Source organism: Lactuca serriola, chromosome 8 (assembly GCF_051521515.1).
Source record: "Lactuca serriola cultivar US96UC23 chromosome 8, Lser_US96UC23_V15, whole genome shotgun sequence".
Taxonomy (NCBI): Eukaryota; Viridiplantae; Streptophyta; class Magnoliopsida; order Asterales; family Asteraceae; genus Lactuca; species Lactuca serriola.
The window spans coordinates 103003207-103016945 of NC_136415.1; positions in this window are offsets into that span (position 1 = coordinate 103003207).

Below are 13739 nucleotides of genomic sequence, written 5' to 3' on the forward strand. Positions count from 1 at the left end.
TTGACGCCTCAACTCATCGAGTAGGATCGCGTTTTGGGGACCAGTTTAATGAAGGGACTCAACGAGTCGGGTATTTGGACTCGCCGAGTCGGCGCTGTCAAGGAAAACCCTAATTTTCCGGGTTTGGGACCTATTTAAAGGCCCTTATGGCCTTCAGTGGCGGCCACCTACACCTTTAAGAGACTCCTATCGAACCAGAGAGCTGAGAGAGTGAAGAAGAGCCATTTTGGAGCATTCTTGAGGTGGTTGTGCAATGGAGTACTCATTTCCAGCAAAGGGAGGTCAAGAGGGGTGTCGATTCAAAGCTTCTGAACTTGCATCTTCACCATAAAGGTATCAAATCGTTCTCCCTTTTCTGTTTTGGGTAAGATTGGTGATTTTAGGGTTTTCTAGCTTCTTTTATGGCTTGATTTGTGGAGTATAGTGTTCCATTGAGTGTGAAGCCATAGATCTGGACCCAAAGAGGTCCAGAGAGTCCCTTCCATCCTGCTTTATGCATTCTATTTGGAGTTTTGAGCTAGGGTTGTTATGTAATGAAGGGTTTCACCCAAATGAGCTTGTAGAACCTTGCATGAGTGCCCAAGGTTCGACCTTTTCGTGGTTATTGGCTTTGAGGGAGTTAGATCTATGGTTTGGTGAAGCAGATCTGACCTCAGAAGGTCAGATGAGGGTTGTCATGGGAGCAACTCGCCGAGTCCATAGGCAGACTCGACGAGTCGAGTTGGGGTTGCCCCGCGATTCGTTGACAAGTAACTCGACGAGTGGAGAGGGAACTCGTCGTGTCTAAGAGGTTTTAAAAGGATTTAGAGAACCCGCATGGACTCGTCGAGTCACTCTTGTGTACTCGCCGATTCTGGTCAGTGTTGACCGTTGACTTGAGTTGTCTTATGTTGACTTTGGGAGTTTTGGTCAACAGAGGTAATAGAGGTCAGGGAGGGGTAAAATGGTCTTTTACCCATTACCTGACTAGAGAGGGAAAGAGTAATCACCGGTTAATTAGAGTTGGGACTTAGAGTATTAATTAGAGATATTTGCCTTATGTGTTAGGCGGTGGCGAGTCTGAGGTTCGCATGTGCAGATAATTGCTTTCTGATTGCCAGGTGAGTCTTCTCACTATACTTTACCTTGAGTAGGTAACCAGAGTTATGTGACAGAGTATTTGTATGCTATGTATGTTATGTGTTGTACTGCATTATTTCTATGTGATTTATGTTGTGCATGTTTACAGAGTTAGAACCGGAAGGTTCCCAGAGTTAGAACCGGAAGGTTCAGAGAGTAGGGTCCACGGACCCACAGAGTTATAGCCTCGAGTGGCTAATATATGTTATGTGTGGTATTTTGGGGAACTCACTAAGCTTCGTGCTCATAGTGTTTCGTGTTATGTGTTTCAGGTTTCTCTCAGGATCACGAGACGGCACCGGCTCGATTGTACACACCAAAGAAAGAGTCATGTTTTGAGGATCCTGGTTTATTATGCAAGTAAAAATGGAGTCATGTTTTGTAATTCGATTATGAATGGGATTTTAAGAAAAGTGTTTTTAAGAATTAAACGATTATTTTTAAATGAAAAATTATTTTGAAATTTACGATGTTACAAGTTGGTATCAGATTGAGGGATTCGGATGCACCTTCGGGTAAATCTGGACTCAAACTGAGGATTTAAGACAATTTTTCAAAAAGAAATGTGTTTTTATAAAGCGAATAAGAGTTTCAAAGAGAAAGCAAAAAGAGCAGTGTGTAAAATCAGCCAGAGCCCAAACAGTGATTTCCCAAAACACCCTTATTTTGTGTTATGAGATATTTGTGATACATTTTATGAGATATTATGCATGCTAGAGACAGGCTAGGCAATTCATATTTTAGGACTAGAGTGGCCTGATTTGTGATGCCTTAGCCTAGGGTTGTTGTTATATGTGATGTGCTTTCGAGTATGTGCTGAGCGAGAGTGTCCAGCAGGAATTTTTTTGGGGATTTGAGTAGGGAGTAATATGGAAGAGGTATCTATATGAGCATATGAGGAGCTTGCCGAGAGGGTAGCCAGATGCCCACGTGGGGCGGAGTTGTTAGAGTTCAGTGATATCCATCACGTATGAGGAAAGCGAGTTGATAATAACCTAAGGAGGTTTTTTGTGCTGAAGGGGACGCTTCAATGCCCGAATGCTGCTTGCTTCGTGCTTTGTGGAGCTCTCAATGATGGGAGTCAGCTACTAAGTGAATATGACGATATTCAGGAGGTAGATGGCTGGCATCATTAGGAGTTCTTCAGCAGCTGATGGAAGAGAAGTGTGGGAATCTAGGAAGAGCCTAGGGAGTAACCTTAGCCAGATGAGTACGCTGGCAGAGTAGAGAATTTCGCTGGGGAGCGAGCACACACGACGGGATTGGTGAACGAGAAGGTCGAGCAGCTACTTAGGAGCTCCGGGATAGTCCGTGTGGAAAGTATGGGTAGATGTGGCAGGTAGTATGGGCCCGTACTACTGAAAGCAGAGGACCCATACTTGATACAGGGAGTATTCTGAAGGTTCTAAGGAGCGGATTGAGGAGTGATGTTATCGTTCAAGTACCATACATCGGAGCGGATTGAGGAGTGATGTTATGGTTCGAGTACCATACATCGGAGCGGATTGAGGAGTTATGTTATGGTTCGAGTACCATACATCGGAGCGGATTGAGGAGTGATGTTATGGTTCGAGTACCATACATCGGAGCGGATTGAGGAGTGATGTTATGGTTCGAGTACCATACATCGGAGCGGATTGAGGAGTGATGTTATGGTTCGAGTACCATACATCGAAGCGGATTGAGGAGTTATGTTATGGTTCGAGTACCATACATCGGAGCGGATTGAGGAGTGATGTTATGGTTCGAGTACCATACATCGGAGCGGATGGAGGATTGATGTTATGGTTCGAGTACCATACATCGAAACAGATGGAGGAGTGATGCTATGGTTCGGGTACCATACACCGGAGCATATTGAGAAAAGATGTCATGGGATGAGTACCATGGTTCGTAGTGGATGATGCTTGTGGTCCTCCGGTTATCCGGTCATGATTGATGAGGTAGAGATTGGACGCTATGGGTTTTAGGCCTGTGGGCCATGATTGAGTTCGAAGAGGCGTCCCTTGAGAGGGAGGTCAAGAGCGTTTCAGAGTATTTTGGTAAAGAGTCAGAGGGAGGGGAGAATTTCGGTCTGATTTGAGCAATCAGTCGATAGAGGAGATGTCACCTTCTATGACCTGGGTGGTGCTATTTATGTTCGTGTGCGAAACATGAGAGGCATGATGTTTAAGTTTTAGGTTTGGGGGTAAACCCTGCAGGTTGTCATTGATGATGATTTTCCACCAGAGTATCAGGTAGCATGTGTACCGCGAGGCAGTGATTTATCATGAGCAGATAGTCAGTTGGGACTAAGATAGTCGAGGACCACATTACACCTATTTGAGTATAGTAGGGCGTATTGTAGTGGTATTAGTGGGGAGTCCAGTCGAGTTTACCAGTGCAGTGGTTTTTCTATCTATGTTGGGTATTGAATATGGGAGTGGGTCCCTGTTCTTGGGATGATCCATGTGTTGGAACGTTGGTTGATGAGTCGAGGTGGGGGAGTATGATGATTTCGTGGTTCAGTCTATGAGTCAGTGATGTTATTGGACAATTGAGTTGTTTGGTATTGGATCGGTATGAGACTTGGAACGACTAGAGGCAGTCGTGACGAGAAGTTCTTAAGGATTTCATCTGAGGTTCAGAGTATATGAGATCGATTGATTTCCTTAAAGGGGATTATCGGGCGTTGCGTAGCACTTTCCAGGGGCAGGTGCGATTTTGCTGGTGAAAATAGTTTGTGGGATGGTTGTGTGCCAATTGGTGATGGTTCGAACCCTGAGTGGGGGAGAACCGGGTACCATATGGAAGAAAGTAGGGATTTGTCAAGAGCGGTTATAAGTGGGGTATAGATCTGCGGTAAGAATTCATGAGACCAGAGTTATTGGTGATCGAGGAAAGGGTCAGAGTGAGCTAATGTAGGAAGTACTTGTTTGAGAAGGATGAATGTCTCCATGGCAGGTGGTCATTAGTTAGGAACCTGGTAGTGGTCAGGGTCGTTGCAAGTAGGTAGAGAATGATTGAGCAGCCAACTCCCGGGTCGGTATGCGTATTCTTGCTTGGATTTTGAGTAGTAGGAAAAAGGGTTTCGGAGAATTATCAGCGTATTCCGTAGCGTTAGCGTTTTCTCGTGTTCCAATTGAGTATTTGGATACACCGAAGTTGCGCATTGGGAAAAATGAAGATCTAATTACGGGGTTCTGAGGAAATGTATTATTGTATCTATATGATGCTTGGGGCAGGAGATCAGTGGTTGTGGTAGGATCTTTTGATGTTCTGTTGGGGTGTTCCGAGGTATCTGGGTATGATATCTTGATTTCGGAGTTATTCGAGAATCTTGAGTTGAGACGACTTGTGGTGTATCAAGTATATATGGTTCCAGTGGGAGCCTTGGGAGTTGTCATCAGGAAGGATTATTTAAGAATGTAGATTTTCTGAAGAAAGAGATATTTTATTATGACGATTGTCGTCATAATTTATGATGCATAATTGGGGCAAGTGTGTGTAGATAACTATGATAGTCCGCGAAGCATGAGCTAGTGGACATAGTGTGGTGTGGTATAAGAATTAGATTTTGGGGTAATGGGAGCGAGTGTTGTGATGCTATGGGGAGCCGTAGTATTCACTAGTCAGAGAGTGTTGTGATGCTACAGGGAGCCATAATATTCACTAGTCAGAGAGTGTTGTGATGCTACGAGGAGCTGTAGTATTCACTAGTCAGAGGATGTTGTGATGCTACGAGGAGTTGTAGTATTCACTGGTTAGAGGGTGTTGTGATGCTACGGGGAGCCGTAGTACTCACTAGTCAGAAGCTTTTGGTGATGTTGAGGAGCCGTAGTATTCTAGGCGGCAAGAGAGTGTGATGATGAAGTGTTCTCCGATCAGAGTATGATGCAGAGGAGTTTTAGGCTCGAGTAGCCTAGTATCGAGTTATTGGAGCTTGGTGGTTAGGCGAGGGGCGAGACGGGGGTCTCCTTCTCTCTCGGGAATTATTATATTTTGAGTTGAGTTGAGTTGTGTTTGTCGCAGCATGAGGAGATTGGGAAATGGTATTCGCGCGGGGCGTAGGGTAAGTCATGAGACCAATGTTTTATTGGGACACGAGGGTTCAACTTTGGGTCGGACCCAAACTCTCGAGTTGAGTTTGGCTTTGATAGTGGGAGGATAACGAGATGAGATTCTAGACTTCTGAGGTAAATTCTCGGATGGGAAGTATTGTTATCATCGGATATTTTTATCTGTATAGGTCAGTACTCGGGTGCAAGAGATATCGCGAGATGCACAGGAGATGTGCACAGCTAACATCCGAGGCTGGGGTTGAGTTGATCTTCGGTTGGGTTGCAGTCCTTGTATGAGTTAATGAGAATTTCGTGACTGGTGTGTTACTGGGCTGAGATAGTTGATGCGAGGAGGAATTCAGTGAGACATTTTGGATCATGATTATGGGTAACCGTGGAGGTTTAATTTTTTTTTTAGGCTGAGGTCATACCTCCTGTGGTGTTAAAAGAGATATGGAATTTAGAGCGAAGGCTTATGAATGAGATGTTGAGGACACTTCTGAGCAAGCATGGTTATGCTTCTGTGTCTGAGGGCAGAGTGTCGGGATTTTTGTTCGGATGGTTTCTGATAGCAGTTTTAGAAGATGTGCCCTGATGGAGTGTGAACCCTTTTAAACGCAGGGGTGGGGTTCGTCAGTTATGGCATGATCAGTTTGGAGGAGAGATAGTCGGTTGTTGGATATGGTCGTATGAAAATCGGAAAACCAGTGAGAAAGCAGGGTTGTTATTCGAGGAGCAATTATCATGGTGATCGCTCGAGTAGGCGGTACAGGCCACTAGAGTTTCCGGTTATTTGGAAGGCGTATTTCTAGCGGCGAAAGTGTTGGTTTAGACTTTGTTTTGGAGGTTCCATGTGATTTTGGATGTCTCTAGAGAAAGATATCCGGGCGGTATGAGGATCATTTCGGTAGTGCCTTTCGGGTTAATGATTTAAGTTTTGGGTGGTTCAGGAATGATTTCGGGGACGAAATCTAATTCAAGTGGGGGAGAATTGTAACATCCGGATATCTAGGTATGGGAATTTGAGTATTTTATATTGGGGAATAAGGAGACTCGGCGAGTTGACGCCTCAACTCATCGAGTAGGATCGCGTTTTGGGGACCAGTTTAATGAAGGGACTCGACGAGTCGGGTATTTGGACTCGCCGAGTCGGCGCTGTCAAGGAAAACCCTAATTTTCCGGGTTTGGGACCTATTTAAAGGCCCTTATGGCCTTCAGTTGCGGCCACCTACACCTTTGAAAGACTCCTATCGAACCAGAGAATTGAGAGAGTGAAGAAGAGCCATTTTGGAGCATTCTTGAGGTGGTTGTGCAATGGAGTACTCATTTCCAGCAAAGGGAGGTCAAGAGGGGTGTCGATTCAGAGCTTTTGAACTTGCATCTTCATCATAGAGTTATCAAATCGTTCTCCCTTTTCTGTTTTGGGTAAGATTGGTGATTTTAGGGTTTTCTAGCTTCTTTTATGGCTTGATTTGTGGAGTATAGTGTTCCATTGAGTGTGAAGCCATAGATCTGGACCCAAAGAGGTCCAGAGAGTCCCTTCCATCCTGCTTTATGCATTCTATTTGGAGTTTTGAGCTAGGGTTGTTATGTAATGAAGGGTTTCACCCAAATGAGCTTGTAGAACCTTGCATGAGTGCCCAAGGTTCGACCTTTTCGTGGTTATTGGCTTTGAGGGAGTTAGATCTATGGTTTGGTGAAGCAGATCTGACCTCAGAAGGTCAGATGAGGGTTGTCATGGGAGCAACTCGCCGAGTCCATAGGCAGACTCGACGAGTCGAGTTGGGGTTGCCCCGCGATTCGTTGACAAGTAACTCGACGAGTGGAGAGGGAACTCGTCGTGTCTAAGAGGTTTTAAAAGGATTTAGAGAACCCGCATGGACTCGTCGAGTCACTCTTGTGTACTCGCCGATTCTGGTCAGTGTTGACCGTTGACTTGAGTTGTCTTATGTTGACTTTGGGAGTTTTGGTCAACAGAGGTAATAGAGGTCAGGGAGGGGTAAAATGGTCTTTTACCCATTACCTGACTAGAGAGGGAAAGAGTAATCACCGGTTAATTAGAGTTGGGACTTAGAGTATTAATTAGAGATATTTGCCTTATGTGTTAGGCGGTGGCGAGTCTGAGGTTCGCATGTGCAGATAATTGCTTTCTGATTGCCAGGTGAGTCTTCTCACTATACTTTACCTTGAGTAGGTAACCAGAGTTATGTGACAGAGTATTTGTATGCTATGTATGTTATGTGTTGTACTGCATTATTTCTATGTGATTTATGTTGTGCATGTTTACAGAGTTAGAACCGGAAGGTTCCCAGAGTTAGAACCGGAAGGTTCAGAGAGTAGGGTCCACGGACCCACAGAGTTATAGCCTCGAGTGGCTAATATATGTTATGTGTGGTATTTTGGGGAACTCACTAAGCTTCGTGCTCATAGTGTTTCGTGTTATGTGTTTCAGGTTTCTCTCAGGATCACGAGACGGCACCGGCTCGATTGTACACACCAAAGAAAGAGTCATGTTTTGAGGATCCTGGTTTATTATGCAAGTAAAAATGGAGTCATGTTTTGTAATTCGATTATGAATGGGATTTTAAGAAAAGTGTTTTTAAGAATTAAACGATTATTTTTAAATGAAAAATTATTTTGAAATTTACGGTGTTACAAGTTGGTATCAGATTGAGGGATTCGGATGCACCTTCGGGTAAATCTGGACTCAAACTGAGGATTTAAGACAATTTTTCAAAAAGAAATGTGTTTTTATAAAGCGAATAAGAGTTTCAAAGAGAAAGCAAAAAGAGCAGTGTGTAAAATCAGCCAGAGCCCAAACAGTGATTTCCCAAAACACCCTTATTTTGTGTTATGAGATATTTGTGATACATTTTATGAGATATTATGCATGCTAGAGACAGGCTAGGCAATTCATATTTTAGGACTAGAGTGGCCTGATTTGTGATGCCTTAGCCTAGGGTTGTTGTTATATGTGATGTGCTTTCGAGTATGTGCTGAGCGAGAGTGTCCAGCAGGAATTTTTTTGGGGATTTGAGTAGGGAGTAATATGGAAGAGGTATCTATATGAGCATATGAGGAGCTTGCCGAGAGGGTAGCCAGATGCCCACGTGGGGCGGAGTTGTTAGAGTTCAGTGATATCCATCACGTATGAGGAAAGCGAGTTGATAATAACCTAAGGAGGTTTTTTGTGCTGAAGGGGACGCTTCAATGCCCGAATGCTGCTTGCTTCGTGCTTTGTGGAGCTCTCAATGATGGGAGTCAGCTACTAAGTGAATATGACGATATTCAGGAGGTAGATGGCTGGCATCATTAGGAGTTCTTCAGCAGCTGATGGAAGAGAAGTGTGGGAATCTAGGAAGAGCCTAGGGAGTAACCTTAGCCAGATGAGTACGCTGGCAGAGTAGAGAATTTCGCTGGGGAGCGAGCACACACGACGGGATTGGTGAACGAGAAGGTCGAGCAGCTACTTAGGAGCTCCGGGATAGTCCGTGTGGAAAGTATGGGTAGATGTGGCAGGTAGTATGGGCCCGTACTACTGAAAGCAGAGGACCCATACTTGATACAGGGAGTATTCTGAAGGTTCTAAGGAGCGGATTGAGGAGTGATGTTATCGTTCAAGTACCATACATCGGAGCGGATTGAGGAGTGATGTTATGGTTCGAGTACCATACATCGGAGCGGATTGAGGAGTTATGTTATGGTTCGAGTACCATACATCGGAGCGGATTGAGGAGTGATGTTATGGTTCGAGTACCATACATCGGAGCGGATTGAGGAGTGATGTTATGGTTCGAGTACCATACATCGGAGCGGATTGAGGAGTGATGTTATGGTTCGAGTACCATACATCGAAGCGGATTGAGGAGTTATGTTATGGTTCGAGTACCATACATCGGAGCGGATTGAGGAGTGATGTTATGGTTCGAGTACCATACATCGGAGCGGATGGAGGATTGATGTTATGGTTCGAGTACCATACATCGAAACAGATGGAGGAGTGATGCTATGGTTCGGGTACCATACACCGGAGCATATTGAGAAAAGATGTCATGGGATGAGTACCATGGTTCGTAGTGGATGATGCTTGTGGTCCTCCGGTTATCCGGTCATGATTGATGAGGTAGAGATTGGACGCTATGGGTTTTAGGCCTGTGGGCCATGATTGAGTTCGAAGAGGCGTCCCTTGAGAGGGAGGTCAAGAGCGTTTCAGAGTATTTTGGTAAAGAGTCAGAGGGAGGGGAGAATTTCGGTCTGATTTGAGCAATCAGTCGATAGAGGAGATGTCACCTTCTATGACCTGGGTGGTGCTATTTATGTTCGTGTGCGAAACATGAGAGGCATGATGTTTAAGTTTTAGGTTTGGGGGTAAACCCTGCAGGTTGTCATTGATGATGATTTTCCACCAGAGTATCAGGTAGCATGTGTACCGCGAGGCAGTGATTTATCATGAGCAGATAGTCAGTTGGGACTAAGATAGTCGAGGACCACATTACACCTATTTGAGTATAGTAGGGCGTATTGTAGTGGTATTAGTGGGGAGTCCAGTCGAGTTTACCAGTGCAGTGGTTTTTCTATCTATGTTGGGTATTGAATATGGGAGTGGGTCCCTGTTCTTGGGATGATCCATGTGTTGGAACGTTGGTTGATGAGTCGAGGTGGGGGAGTATGATGATTTCGTGGTTCAGTCTATGAGTCAGTGATGTTATTGGACAATTGAGTTGTTTGGTATTGGATCGGTATGAGACTTGGAACGACTAGAGGCAGTCGTGACGAGAAGTTCTTAAGGATTTCATCTGAGGTTCAGAGTATATGAGATCGATTGATTTCCTTAAAGGGGATTATCGGGCGTTGCGTAGCACTTTCCAGGGGCAGGTGCGATTTTGCTGGTGAAAATAGTTTGTGGGATGGTTGTGTGCCAATTGGTGATGGTTCGAACCCTGAGTGGGGGAGAACCGGGTACCATATGGAAGAAAGTAGGGATTTGTCAAGAGCGGTTATAAGTGGGGTATAGATCTGCGGTAAGAATTCATGAGACCAGAGTTATTGGTGATCGAGGAAAGGGTCAGAGTGAGCTAATGTAGGAAGTACTTGTTTGAGAAGGATGAATGTCTCCATGGCAGGTGGTCATTAGTTAGGAACCTGGTAGTGGTCAGGGTCGTTGCAAGTAGGTAGAGAATGATTGAGCAGCCAACTCCCGGGTCGGTATGCGTATTCTTGCTTGGATTTTGAGTAGTAGGAAAAAGGGTTTCGGAGAATTATCAGCGTATTCCGTAGCGTTAGCGTTTTCTCGTGTTCCAATTGAGTATTTGGATACACCGAAGTTGCGCATTGGGAAAAATGAAGATCTAATTACGGGGTTCTGAGGAAATGTATTATTGTATCTATATGATGCTTGGGGCAGGAGATCAGTGGTTGTGGTAGGATCTTTTGATGTTCTGTTGGGGTGTTCCGAGGTATCTGGGTATGATATCTTGATTTCGGAGTTATTCGAGAATCTTGAGTTGAGACGACTTGTGGTGTATCAAGTATATATGGTTCCAGTGGGAGCCTTGGGAGTTGTCATCAGGAAGGATTATTTAAGAATGTAGATTTTCTGAAGAAAGAGATATTTTATTATGACGATTGTCGTCATAATTTATGATGCATAATTGGGGCAAGTGTGTGTAGATAACTATGATAGTCCGCGAAGCATGAGCTAGTGGACATAGTGTGGTGTGGTATAAGAATTAGATTTTGGGGTAATGGGAGCGAGTGTTGTGATGCTATGGGGAGCCGTAGTATTCACTAGTCAGAGAGTGTTGTGATGCTACAGGGAGCCATAATATTCACTAGTCAGAGAGTGTTGTGATGCTACGAGGAGCTGTAGTATTCACTAGTCAGAGGATGTTGTGATGCTACGAGGAGTTGTAGTATTCACTGGTTAGAGGGTGTTGTGATGCTACGGGGAGCCGTAGTACTCACTAGTCAGAAGCTTTTGGTGATGTTGAGGAGCCGTAGTATTCTAGGCGGCAAGAGAGTGTGATGATGAAGTGTTCTCCGATCAGAGTATGATGCAGAGGAGTTTTAGGCTCGAGTAGCCTAGTATCGAGTTATTGGAGCTTGGTGGTTAGGCGAGGGGCGAGACGGGGGTCTCCTTCTCTCTCGGGAATTATTATATTTTGAGTTGAGTTGAGTTGTGTTTGTCGCAGCATGAGGAGATTGGGAAATGGTATTCGCGCGGGGCGTAGGGTAAGTCATGAGACCAATGTTTTATTGGGACACGAGGGTTCAACTTTGGGTCGGACCCAAACTCTCGAGTTGAGTTTGGCTTTGATAGTGGGAGGATAACGAGATGAGATTCTAGACTTCTGAGGTAAATTCTCGGATGGGAAGTATTGTTATCATCGGATATTTTTATCTGTATAGGTCAGTACTCGGGTGCAAGAGATATCGCGAGATGCACAGGAGATGTGCACAGCTAACATCCGAGGCTGGGGTTGAGTTGATCTTCGGTTGGGTTGCAGTCCTTGTATGAGTTAATGAGAATTTCGTGACTGGTGTGTTACTGGGCTGAGATAGTTGATGCGAGGAGGAATTCAGTGAGACATTTTGGATCATGATTATGGGTAACCGTGGAGGTTTAATTTTTTTTTTAGGCTGAGGTCATACCTCCTGTGGTGTTAAAAGAGATATGGAATTTAGAGCGAAGGCTTATGAATGAGATGTTGAGGACACTTCTGAGCAAGCATGGTTATGCTTCTGTGTCTGAGGGCAGAGTGTCGGGATTTTTGTTCGGATGGTTTCTGATAGCAGTTTTAGAAGATGTGCCCTGATGGAGTGTGAACCCTTTTAAACGCAGGGGTGGGGTTCGTCAGTTATGGCATGATCAGTTTGGAGGAGAGATAGTCGGTTGTTGGATATGGTCGTATGAAAATCGGAAAACCAGTGAGAAAGCAGGGTTGTTATTCGAGGAGCAATTATCATGGTGATCGCTCGAGTAGGCGGTACAGGCCACTAGAGTTTCCGGTTATTTGGAAGGCGTATTTCTAGCGGCGAAAGTGTTGGTTTAGACTTTGTTTTGGAGGTTCCATGTGATTTTGGATGTCTCTAGAGAAAGATATCCGGGCGGTATGAGGATCATTTCGGTAGTGCCTTTCGGGTTAATGATTTAAGTTTTGGGTGGTTCAGGAATGATTTCGGGGACGAAATCTAATTCAAGTGGGGGAGAATTGTAACATCCGGATATCTAGGTATGGGAATTTGAGTATTTTATATTGGGGAATAAGGAGACTCGGCGAGTTGACGCCTCAACTCATCGAGTAGGATCGCGTTTTGGGGACCAGTTTAATGAAGGGACTCGACGAGTCGGGTATTTGGACTCGCCGAGTCGGCGCTGTCAAGGAAAACCCTAATTTTCCGGGTTTGGGACCTATTTAAAGGCCCTTATGGCCTTCAGTTGCGGCCACCTACACCTTTGAAAGACTCCTATCGAACCAGAGAATTGAGAGAGTGAAGAAGAGCCATTTTGGAGCATTCTTGAGGTGGTTGTGCAATGGAGTACTCATTTCCAGCAAAGGGAGGTCAAGAGGGGTGTCGATTCAGAGCTTTTGAACTTGCATCTTCATCATAGAGTTATCAAATCGTTCTCCCTTTTCTGTTTTGGGTAAGATTGGTGATTTTAGGGTTTTCTAGCTTCTTTTATGGCTTGATTTGTGGAGTATAGTGTTCCATTGAGTGTGAAGCCATAGATCTGGACCCAAAGAGGTCCAGAGAGTCCCTTCCATCCTGCTTTATGCATTCTATTTGGAGTTTTGAGCTAGGGTTGTTATGTAATGAAGGGTTTCACCCAAATGAGCTTGTAGAACCTTGCATGAGTGCCCAAGGTTCGACCTTTTCGTGGTTATTGGCTTTGAGGGAGTTAGATCTATGGTTTGGTGAAGCAGATCTGACCTCAGAAGGTCAGATGAGGGTTGTCATGGGAGCAACTCGCCGAGTCCATAGGCAGACTCGACGAGTCGAGTTGGGGTTGCCCCGCGATTCGTTGACAAGTAACTCGACGAGTGGAGAGGGAACTCGTCGTGTCTAAGAGGTTTTAAAAGGATTTAGAGAACCCGCATGGACTCGTCGAGTCACTCTTGTGTACTCGCCGATTCTGGTCAGTGTTGACCGTTGACTTGAGTTGTCTTATGTTGACTTTGGGAGTTTTGGTCAACAGAGGTAATAGAGGTCAGGGAGGGGTAAAATGGTCTTTTACCCATTACCTGACTAGAGAGGGAAAGAGTAATCACCGGTTAATTAGAGTTGGGACTTAGAGTATTAATTAGAGATATTTGCCTTATGTGTTAGGCGGTGGCGAGTCTGAGGTTCGCATGTGCAGATAATTGCTTTCTGATTGCCAGGTGAGTCTTCTCACTATACTTTACCTTGAGTAGGTAACCAGAGTTATGTGACAGAGTATTTGTATGCTATGTATGTTATGTGTTGTACTGCATTATTTCTATGTGATTTATGTTGTGCATGTTTACAGAGTTAGAACCGGAAGGTTCCCAGAGTTAGAACCGGAAGGTTCAGAGAGTAGGGTCCACGGACCCACAGAGT